The sequence below is a fragment of the Oxyura jamaicensis genome, chromosome Z, assembly GCF_011077185.1.
Source record: "Oxyura jamaicensis isolate SHBP4307 breed ruddy duck chromosome Z, BPBGC_Ojam_1.0, whole genome shotgun sequence".
In the NCBI taxonomy this organism is placed as follows: domain Eukaryota; kingdom Metazoa; phylum Chordata; class Aves; order Anseriformes; family Anatidae; genus Oxyura; species Oxyura jamaicensis.
Window position 1 is genome coordinate 50,266,277 of NC_048926.1, and position 11,450 is coordinate 50,277,726.

Here is an 11,450-nt window from a genome sequence, read left to right on the forward strand (position 1 = left end):
CGAGGGCAGTGTGGAATTGTTCACCTCACGCGCTTTTCCCTGCCTGGTTTGGTGTCGGTAATGTCTCCCTGCTGTGTCCTGTCCTGCGAGCCTTTCCCCCTGCTCTCTTGAAAGGTATTCTTTCCCTAAAAGCGTACTCCTTCTTTAATTTTTTAAAAATGCAACCTTTCTGACCTTTTCTTCTGTCTCAGTCCAGTGTAGGTGCCTGGGTAATCCATTAAGTTACTTCTGAGACTGAAAGACGAACGAACCTCAGTTACACAAAATCCTCCTGCTTCCACAGTAAGACAGAAATTAACAGACCAGCCAATTCATCATTTATTTTTATTTTCCTTATTCTTGAAGAATACTACAGAATAGTGGGAGAGTTAGGCAACAGTGTCATCGTTGTCCATCATCCACTCCCCGCACACACCGAAAAGCACCTTCTTCAGTAATTAAAAATCATTCAGCTAACATTCACAACATTTACTTAAGATAGTCCTGTCAAGCAGTGGCACCAGTTTACTTCAAAAACATTCTGGTTTGTATTTTTTTTTCCCCTGATTGTGTTTGTTTGCTCTTTGTTTGTATGCTTTTTTATATTTTTTTCTTTCTGCCTAGCAAAGTGATAGCCAACATCCGTTTTCTAGCTCACCACATCTCTAATGTCTTACTTGAATTCACAACAAATTTGGTGACGTAATCCAACAAAAAAGGACTGGAGTCTTAAAACAAAGCTTGTTTTTCTTTCTTAACAATTACTTAGAGGAAGAAGTTTTTCAATTTTATAGACGAGTGCATAAAGGAGAAGAGGACACTGAATAGGTTGAAAAGATGGGAACACTGATCCTTTTGTGAGTGTTTTCTATTCAAACACTGTTCTACAAAAGAACAAAAATCATACACCTCATTTTTTTTGAGATGTTTCTTAATAGACTCCAAAGCTCGAGAGAGTAACAGATTACAAGAAACAGTTTGGGAAATTCTCAGAGTGTAAAGCACAAACATGAAAATCAGAGAACTGGAAAGTAAAAAGTTAAAGCATGGGGCAGTTTTGACTTTTGCCAATAGGCAAGAACTTCAAAAACAGTGGGTGATAAAAAGTCAGAATGAAGGACATCAGGACAGAAAGCAAACAGCACTTGAATAGCTGATGAAAAGAAAATCGTCCACCGTACATTTTGCATAAACAGACATACACACTGAGTGATCCACACCTGCAGAAAATTTGTCCTCTGGTAAGGGGTTTGGAAGCAATATAGATTTGGACAGGGTCATTAGTGATTTCCATCAATTCTCTATTAATAACGAAAAAGAGGAGTGAAGCAGCTTCTATGAGCTCCCATACTCATAGGTACAATGGGGTTATATTATGATACTTAACTATTTTAAATTAGTTTTCTGTTGGTATGTTTGGATAAATATGGCCTACACTTGCAAGGCCTACAGCCTGCTTAATGTCAGTTCCTCTTCTGTCTTGTAAAGCATCCCTTGAACATTTAGCTAGTCCTGCAATTCTACATTCCCAGAATTATGAATGGTAGGTCTCAGTCACACGGAGGGCAGTCAAACCACTGGTCTGAGCTGAACAGGTGGCAGGTGGAGCCCCTGCCTTTCAAGCTTCAGGAAGGGGCTCCTTCTGAGAAGCAGAAAGAGGGAATTGGGTGGAAAGGAGAAGAAAATGGGGCATAGAAAAGCCCTAGGAGAGAAAACTGCATCGTCCTAATGAGAAAGGAGTAGGGGCACATGAATCCGCATGAGGGAAACCCTTATGGGAATTAAAGGAAATGGCAGGCTATAGTGTTCATAGCAAATGAAGTTTGTTGTGTGCACCTATCACGTGTGATGTGGGGTGATGATAAATACTGGCTGTGAAGGAAGCAAAGACTTAGGGATACACCACAGTCACGGCAAAAGACAAGGAAACAGAGGACCCAAGAACAAAAAGAAGATCAGTAAAGAAAATACAGACCACTCAGAACTGAAAGCATGGAAGGGATTAAATAACACTATACAGAAAACACACAAGTAAATGGACCAAGTTTTCATAAAGGTCCTGGGACTTCACATCGCCTGTGAGAAAGGTGAGCAAATCTGTAACAGTAAGTGGGAATAGAAGACACACACTCCCTGATCAGACTGCTAAGTCAAGTGTCATCGATTCCAAAAAATACACTTTGAAGAAAAAAGTTGTGAAGGATATTCACATTAAGCTCTCAAGTAAACATTTCATGGCATAGCACTATTTGAAGCACTAACATAGTAGAGTCTGGGTGTCATTGGTGAACAAAACAAAAACAACAAATTAAATAAAAACAAGGAATAAATTACTGTAATACCAGGTAAGATTATTTACCACCAAATATTACTACTATTTTGAAAGCGTGGAGGGAGGAACTGTGGAGGGTTTCAGTGGCCTGTCAAAGGTGCAAAAGCACTAGTGAAAGTTCCAAATTAGGTTTTGGTAGTTTAGAAACTAAAGACCATTAGATTATTATTTATGTACACATATATAATATATATACACACCCACCCACAGAAGGAATACCAGATGGAATTGGCTTACTATTATCAGAGATGCAACTTGTCACCAGATAAACCCTTCTGACTGGAGGGCTGGAAGACTGAAGGGCCTGTTGGCACGGCTGTCAGCATTACTAAGGAGTCTAACATCCTATGAACCTAAAACATAAGAACATCAAAACAGAAGAGCTGTAGTGTGTCAGACAAAGAGTTCATGTAGTCCAGTCACCAGTCTGAAGCAGTGGCCACCAAGGAAAGATTAAGAGCAGTGCAAGCATTGGTCTTGCGGGTACCTTCCCAGCCTCCAAGACATTGTGGCTAAGGGATTAGGCTAGCCAGAGGTGCTTTCTCTTTCATGAACATGTCTGTTTTTCCTCCTGAAATTACAAAAATGTTAAGTTTCTGCAATCTTTTGACAGGGATTTTCACATCTAAGCATCCCTTTTTGCTTGCAATCTGCCATTTGCCATCTTCAGTGGATACTCCATAGCGTTCACTTGATACCCAATGTGAAATACAGGAAAAAACAAACTCTTTATGACATTATGACTATTGTGGTTGGTATCTAGACTCTCACTAGGTCTCTTGCCTCTTTCCAAAGCAGAAGAATTGTAGTGAACTCCTTTCACCTATGGATGCTGTTCCACAGATCCTTGTGCTGCTGTGGTTCTACTGGCTCCCTTTTGAGATGTACAAACAGTGGTGCAACTTGAGAGTCCACTGAGGATCTCTTTTCATTGTGCAAACAGACCACTTAGTTCTATTCTCTTTCCTATCTTAAAACTAGCTATTTATCAAAACACAGACCATCCATCTTACTTCAAGGCTCCTTAGTTTCTTTAAGAGTCTTTGACAAGATACCTTATTGAATGTGTTTCAGAAAAACATGCTTTCAACAAATCTTTACCTACAGGCTTGTGAATGCTACCAATTTTAACAAATTCATTAGGAGACTCAAAGCTCCCAGGAGTAACATTAAAAGCGAGAAAATTCAGGACACCCCAAAAGTGATATTTACCAATATGGTCACTGATTCTGTGCTTTATTACAGTTTTTCAGATTGTCTGATAACAACCTCTAAGTCTGATACAGACTTACAAGCCTGTAGATCCACAGATCTCCCCTCAAATTATTAAAAATAGGTATCTTATTTACAAAGTTAATGTCCTCAGGCCCAAAGTTGGTTTTAAGAGAGTTAATAATTCATCAGTTTCATCCTTGAGTTCCTCTAGAGCTTAGGGATGAGTGCCATTCTGACCTGGTGCTTTGTTGCTGTTCATGCAGATCCCTCCTATTCACACCTTGCAAAGAAGAGTTCCAGCCGAGGAACCTCTCATGCCTCTTCCACAGTGCAGGGAGATGACAACTCAGTTTGGCTGCCTGATACAGCTTTAACTTCTTGCAGTGCCCTTTTTATCATGGATACTTAGACTCTTGACAGGCTTGCTGTTCCAGATAAGTGTGAGAGATAGTATCTTAATATTTTATTTTCCTGCATATTCTGTCTGGGTAGGCTTGTTATGCTTGTGATTTTGTTGATGGTGGTAGTTTTGGTTTTATATATATGGACACAACTTCAACTTTTCAGAGGATGACTTCTAGTAGCTTGCCTTATTCCTTCTGTCTAGCTGTGCCAGCTTCAGTTCTGCTTTTCTTAGGTCATTTTTGATTGGTGGTATAAATTTCCTTGCTTTCTCTAACACTGAATTTTTCAGCAATCACCAGCTGCAAGAACCTAACTGTTTTAAGTTTCCTATCCATCTTGGTCTTTGATAGGCTTCCTTGTTATGTGTTTTATTCTGTTGAACACAGATCTGGTGAATTTGGGGCCTTTGTACATTTTTTATTTTGGGGGGGGGGGCAAGGATATAATTTCAGGGCAAGTTATAGTCACTGTTGCAACGCAGTTCTTCAACACTAGAATTCTGAAACAGGACCCCAGTGCTGCTTGAACGATAATGAAGGTTGTTTGCCCTCTTCTATACTACTTGCCTAGTAGCTCCTTGATACAGTCACTGTTAGCATCTAAAAATTTTGTTTCTGCACCATGATTCCATGGTACATTTTCCCAGTCAACACATGGCCTAATCTGTCCTTCCTCTTCCTCCATTTCTTGTGTCTTCTTTCCCTTCTTTTTTGCTTCCTGTTCCATAACAAGTAGAGGCACACTATATAATGGTGTTCTGCTACCATGCTGTTTACTGTGTCCTTTGTAATTATTGCAGGTGTTCATCCCAGTGAGTGTTTTTTTAAGTAATACTGCCTTTCTCAGAAATCTGGATGAAATCCTGACAAATACTATATCGTCATATGGCAGTTTACCTGTATTCGTATTTTACTAATCCTAGCTTACAAGAAAAAAAGGTAATTGCAGCAACACTTCTGAAAGGCCGCCAGACAAATCCTATGACTAAGATGCTAAGAAATGAAGCCCTTTTACTGCCAGCCATATGTGTCGGAGGAACAATCTGTTTCAGGGGCCTTTCTTGTTCTGTCTGTGCTTTTGATGCGTCCCTGTGTGTCTTCACTATTCCACTGCCCTAACACACACTTCATTGCACTCCCATGTTTTAACTGACTAAGTATTAACAAGAGTACCTCCAAAGGGATTCTAGATATTGCTAATGTGTTTGAAGACTGACATTCCAGAGATTTTGGATGGCTTCTTCAACAGACTTCACCATCTAATACTATATTACAAGTGCATTTAACTTAGGAGCAAGGTGGTGGTCATACCTCATGTCCCTCCAGAAACTGAAATTTTTGCAAGATGCTGTCCTTTTTTGGTAACTGGAAGAAGGAGATTCAGCACTTGCTCCCAGCCTGAATTTGTGAGCTTTCTTGTCTAGTTTTAGGGTGCACTTCTATCTTTAAAGTTCTAGTTGTGTCTGTATCTAAGGGAATTAATTTCTTGTCATGGCCATATCAGTTCAGTCAAGACCAGCATACCCCTACAGCCTCTAGAAGCCATTGCCAAGGCTTCCATGTGACGAAATGAGATTAAATGTCAAATTCTTACAATTATGGTCTTTAATTATCATATATCATCCAGAGTACTAAATGACTGACTCATTCCTGTTTTTGACTGGCATTTGAAAACTGTAGTGTGTATATGGTGTGTATATGCACGAGGAAGAAGAAATTACTCAGGCTGGGGATAGCATTTGCTATGTTAAACTGCTGTGGTTATAGGAAGTTCCATCAAGATCCATAAAGAACATAGATGACCATATTGCAACAATTCTGGAAATAAAAATATAAATACAAACAGACTGTTTTGTCCAGCCTGATTTATCTTCAAAGTGATGTTCTTCATTAAACCTTTTTAATTTTGTTTCTAGTTTTAGTCATTTCCGTGTCTGAGTCTCTAAGCAAGTTTATAGTAGGCAGAGCTGCAGGGAAGTGTTGAGTGTCTGCTGAAATGTAAAGTGGACAGCCTGAATGCTCAATAACTGTTCAGTCCAGACTAAAGTGCTAATTTTGATTCTAAAGCTTACATGCAGATTACAGCCAGGTAGCTCAGGATGGACATCACACACTCTCTCTCACCAGAGATCCTTCAATTTCATTTCTTCCTGAGCTATGAACCTACTTAGATGTTTCCTTTCTGACATTTCTGCACGAACAAAGTCCATTTTACATGACCCTGTTCCTTCTTTAGTTCATCTCTTTGATCTCTAGAATAAAGTGCAAGAAGTTATCTCAAACGTTCAGCTGGAAATGGTTCTCAATATATACAGTAAATAGCCAGAATGTGGGGATGAGGAACTGTTTTATCCTTCAGGAGTGTACCTAAGTGATTTCTGTTTCTCATTTTTCATTTTCAAAGTGGCATTTTTTGCTTGTTTATTTAATCATGTTTCTTGAAGGTAAAAATAACCTTCCCATCTTTGAATCCCATTCATTAGCTTCTGAAATGGATGTCCTTTGCAGTAGACATCCACTTCATAAGGAAGCCTAGGGGAGTGGGTTGGCCAGCTGCCCACCAGGCAAGACATCTGTATTTCCAGAAACTCAAGCCAGCTAACCACATTCTATTTTGCACAATTAATTTGCAGCCCTTTTCTTGTAACTCCTATTCTATTATCACAATTAGTCCATTAACTTATTTTCTTTGACGTTCTATAAACCCTCAGTACAAACCGGGTGGAGGCTACCAACTGCAGAGACTACCAATGTTACGGCCATCGTTTTTGTCTCTTTCACCTTGCTTACTTTGTTCAGTGTTTGGAAAACATAGTTTTAATCATGCCTTATTATAGCACATTAGTTTAGAAGATTTCTCAGTTACTCTCATGGAAAACTACTAAGCATTTCCAAGAAATACCATGACACCATTTTTTCGTACTGTTGAGCAACCGTTTAGTAAAACGATAGAGGTAAAAAACAAACAAAAAGAAAAGGTAAGAAATAAAGTATGTGAAGAATACAATGCCAGCTGAGAGTGGGCAGGCAAGGAGCCACTGGCACCTGTCCTTGTCCCTGGGCCCAACTGACAGCCAGACCACAGCCATGGGACATGGGGCTGAGGCTCCCTGGGGCAGCCTTGGGAGGGCCCAGGCACAGCACCTACCCCTTGGAGCCCCACACTTGGGCTGCCACCAGCCACCTCTGCTGCTCCTCGGACAGGCCTTGGGGAGGCCACTGGCCCCCTGTTCAGCCTGGATGCAGCTGGGGCAGGGCACATGGTGGGCTCCCCTCTGGCCAGAGGCTCTGCGAGGTGCTCCGTGGCTCTGCAGGCTGACATTGTCACATAGGACTTCATGTCCTATGTCACATAGGACATAGGGCGTAAAGGACTTCTCGTTTGGGTAGTACCCTTTGTTACTTTCAGATATTGCAAATTCTGTTTAAAAGGCCCACCATCTTTTGTCACTGCAACACACTTGAATTTGATTTGCCATTTACGTATCTTTTTGCTTCTCTGACAAGTATTTTTATCATTTCCTTCATAAGTTTGTGCTAATGCTGTTTCCCGCACCAAGCAGGTAAGTGATCTATCCATGTCAAATCTTCCTACTAATTTCTGTGTTACCTTTATTAAGAAAACTGTCAGACAAATAATGAGGCGAATAAGTGATTTAAATACTGATCAGCTGTTTAGATTAAAAATATCTAGATGATTATAAAACTGTTTTCTCAAAAACAGAAAAACAAGAAAATCTTAAACAATCCGCAACTAATAGAAGGTATAGAAATTAATAGGATGTCATTTTGCATTCACAGCCTTTCTAGTCCAAGTGAGGCTGACAGTTTTGTGTAGACTTATTTTACCATTTTTTGACTATGGCTCTTCAAACAATTTTATCACCTCTCATAACAGTTCCAAACTGTCATGACTTGACTGTAGAATGTAACTACTAGTGTGAGTCTTAAGATTTTTGTTGTTGCTGCCTTCTTCTGTTACTCGATTCCAGTGACATCTCAGTTATATTTTCTTTGCATTATATTTTTGTGGAATCCGTGGACTCCCATATAGCATTCTAACAGCTTAAACTTGCCAAGTCTTATAAGTCAACCTTATAATAGTTAAGTCAAATTCAGTTAGATATGTGATTTACTGATCTCCAGCAGAAGTCCAAACAAGCATTTTAATAAGAGTGGCAAGCTGAGTAGGCATTGCCAAAGAGATTCACATACCCTATATATTCCTACTCTACAAGAATTTTTCATTCCTGTCTTAGGCCAAATTTATGCCAAGGAGATGGATACTTATTAATTCTAAGATGCTGTTGAAGATGGTTAGAAAAGCAGAATTGTGCTCCAGGTTCTCACTCATAGATGACATAAGCATATTTCACAAAGTACAGCACAATAACCTCTGCCACTTAAAACTAAGTTTTACAGTCTGGAGGAAGAAGTGTCATTCTTTGAATGGAAATCTTTATACCTTCCTCTAAAAGGACAAACTAAAAGTCTCCTATATACCAGCAGCATAAAATATTATAGATCTGCTCATTACACATTTTTTCATGTTGGTTCGTGAGTTATGGTTTAAAGAGATTAAAATTTAACCTTCAGGAAGTTAAGAATATGAAAAGGGTAGATTACTTCTATCGTACCTCATCAATAACCTTTCAATATTAATTAATATTCAAATACTTCAGGAGGTATGGTGAGTAGTTGTTTTGAAGTTTGGTAGACATCAAGAGATGAGATTCTAGGTGACTGGTCAAGGAAGACAGACCTTTACTGCATCACTGAGGATGGGAGCGTATGGGACTTGTGTCCAAGCATGTGTATGGTCTTTGGAGTGATGGCACTTAGGAGTATAACCAATGGTACAGAACCAAGTATATTTCCTAGTACCACTTTCAATAGTGATTTCTCCCTCTTCATCTTCAGAAAAGGATATGAATGTAAGAAGACAAGGGTGATAAGACGTAGGAGAAGTTTAATAGTGGTGAAAGAGCATAATCTTCTGACTTGTTTCACAAAGGAGAAAACTAAGGCCCAGAAAGATGACAGCTTGAATCAAATTTATTGTGTGTAAGTGGAGGTGGATATTTTAAACATACAATGCCATTTCAGTTTTCATTTCTATATTTTTGTTCCACCCACAGATTCATCTGGGAAATTACTAATACCAATGGCAGTCAAATCTATTATAATCTTATAAGCAGTGGGAGCTGAAAAAAGGTTTGTAGTAATGTATTTGTTTTTCCCTTGCTTTCAGTCTTTATCTTAGAACTTCAGATTGCATTACAGATATTAGTTGTGGGTCCTTTGTGTAGCTTTTTAAGATATGTTGGCAGGACAAGTTCCTGTATAATTTATTGTATTCCTGAACAATACCTAAATACTGTGGTATAATGTTCTTTTTTTTTTGGGGGGGGGGCCCCAAAGATGTGCTCTTAAAGACTTTAAATGCTTAGATAGTGACTCACCTGAAACCATTCAAAGAGTTTATCACTGGACTATGAAGATTATCACACCAAAGTATTACAATAATATATATATATATATATATATATATATATATATCCCTGTTACTTTATGCAGGTTAGAATCACTTGTTATAAACATTTTTCTTCCTAAAAATATTTTTGAACCTTTTTTTTTCCTATGATAATTTTAGGGTTCCTGGGAAACCTAAGGAAATTTTATATTTATGAAGATTCAAGCAGTCACCCACCTACATTTTAAATAACTGACACAGTTCTGATTAGTCTGTTTAAGAAAACAAACAAACAAACAAACAAACAAAAACAGTGGTAGACAGAGGTTTCCATTTTTAGGGGGATAAAAGTACTTAGAGGTAGGGAAATAAGAAACTGAAAAGCCTGTGGTTCTTTAGAGAGGTCAGATAGAAAGGGAACTTGGTAGATGTGTGCAAAATGCTAAAAGGCCATGGAAGAGAGAAAACAGAGAGGTACTATCTACTTTTCTAATAGAGTAGGATAATCAATTAAATTAAAAAGTAATGACACGCTGCATAATTAACTTATTGATGCAGATGTGATATACTTAGGTAGGTGGGAAGAAAGGACGAGCCATTTTAATGTCCAGTAAAAACATCAGCAGTTTTCAGGTAAAATAAATTTTAAAGATCTAAATATGTTTCTAACAGAATATAAGCAATTAGGAGAAATATCTTCCCAGGTCAGTTTATTAATTTCTACACTGAGCTTCCCCGTGCTCAATCCTGACACTGGCCACTCTTAGAGGCTACGTTTTCAGGCAGTGTTTTCATTTTCTTACTTCATGTAATGCTTTTGGTTCTAGGAAAACATTGCTGCTCAGAGGCAGGTGGTAGCTGCTTGGTTAAGAAAAGAAGGGAATTAGCAAAGGAAGCATGACCTGTGATGATCTCGCTCAGATGGGCCACTGGGACCATAAGCCAGTCATTTTATAATGAAACAGTTCAGAGATCTTTTATCTTGACTGCATTGGCACAACACCATTGGCAATGCAAAAGTGCCCATCGGGTATCTTTATAAATTCTGGAAAACTAAATTGGCAGCCCAAATCTGACTCAAATGATGGTAGGCATGTTCAAAAGAGAATCTGTACTTTTGTTTTTTTTTATCCCTTGATAAAAGTTGCATAAAACTTGAGCTGTACAGATAGATACCAACATGCTCCTGTTTTGATCATTTAACCAGTTCATATCTTGAAGACATCCTGTAAACAATTAATCTAGACCAAGAGGGAGAACTACCACTGTAACTGTAGCTCATTTCTATCCCATATGTCACATTGTAAAACTCCTGTTTTATCCAGTTGCAAAAATAGCTACTTCAGTTGTGTCAAAAAACATATGGCAAGCATCACCCCCACACATTGCAGCCTATTGTCATCACCCATTTATGTCAAAGAGAATTAATATCATAGACACTCCTTAATCTTTCAGAATGGGCTGGAAGGAAATGCAGTAGAAATACTTCCCTGCAGCTGTCTCTGCATATCCTCTAATTGTGAGATCTGGTTATCCTTCTCAACTAGAACGTCAATATGCAAAAATCTCTAGATTTGCTTTTTTTCATTGCTGAATGTTTCCTGTTATCTCTTTATTCTGTCAGCACACAATAGTTTTACCAAGTGTGGTATGATCTTTTAAAATAATTTTGTTTTTAGTGGTTTTGTTTGTTTGTTGCTTGTTTGTTGTTTGTTTTTGTTTTAAGTGGGAGTGATAACTGATTCTTCATTGCTTTTGTCCTTCTGGTTGACCCCATAATTACAAGTCTCACAACATCATTCTTTACCTGACCAGCTCCCTCATGTAACAAAGACACATCTTGGAACAGAACGTACTTGCATTCTATCATTGTCTTGATTGATTTACAAGTGAAATTTCAAATTCCTGCCTAATAACTTCTCCTAAAGCTATTGATAGTATATTGTTTTATATTCCTCATCTTCTTTTGCTTCTGTCTTTCATTTTGGCCTTCGTCCAGTAATATAGTTTGTGTTTTAGCAGGTTGAAAGGTATCAGATTCCAGATA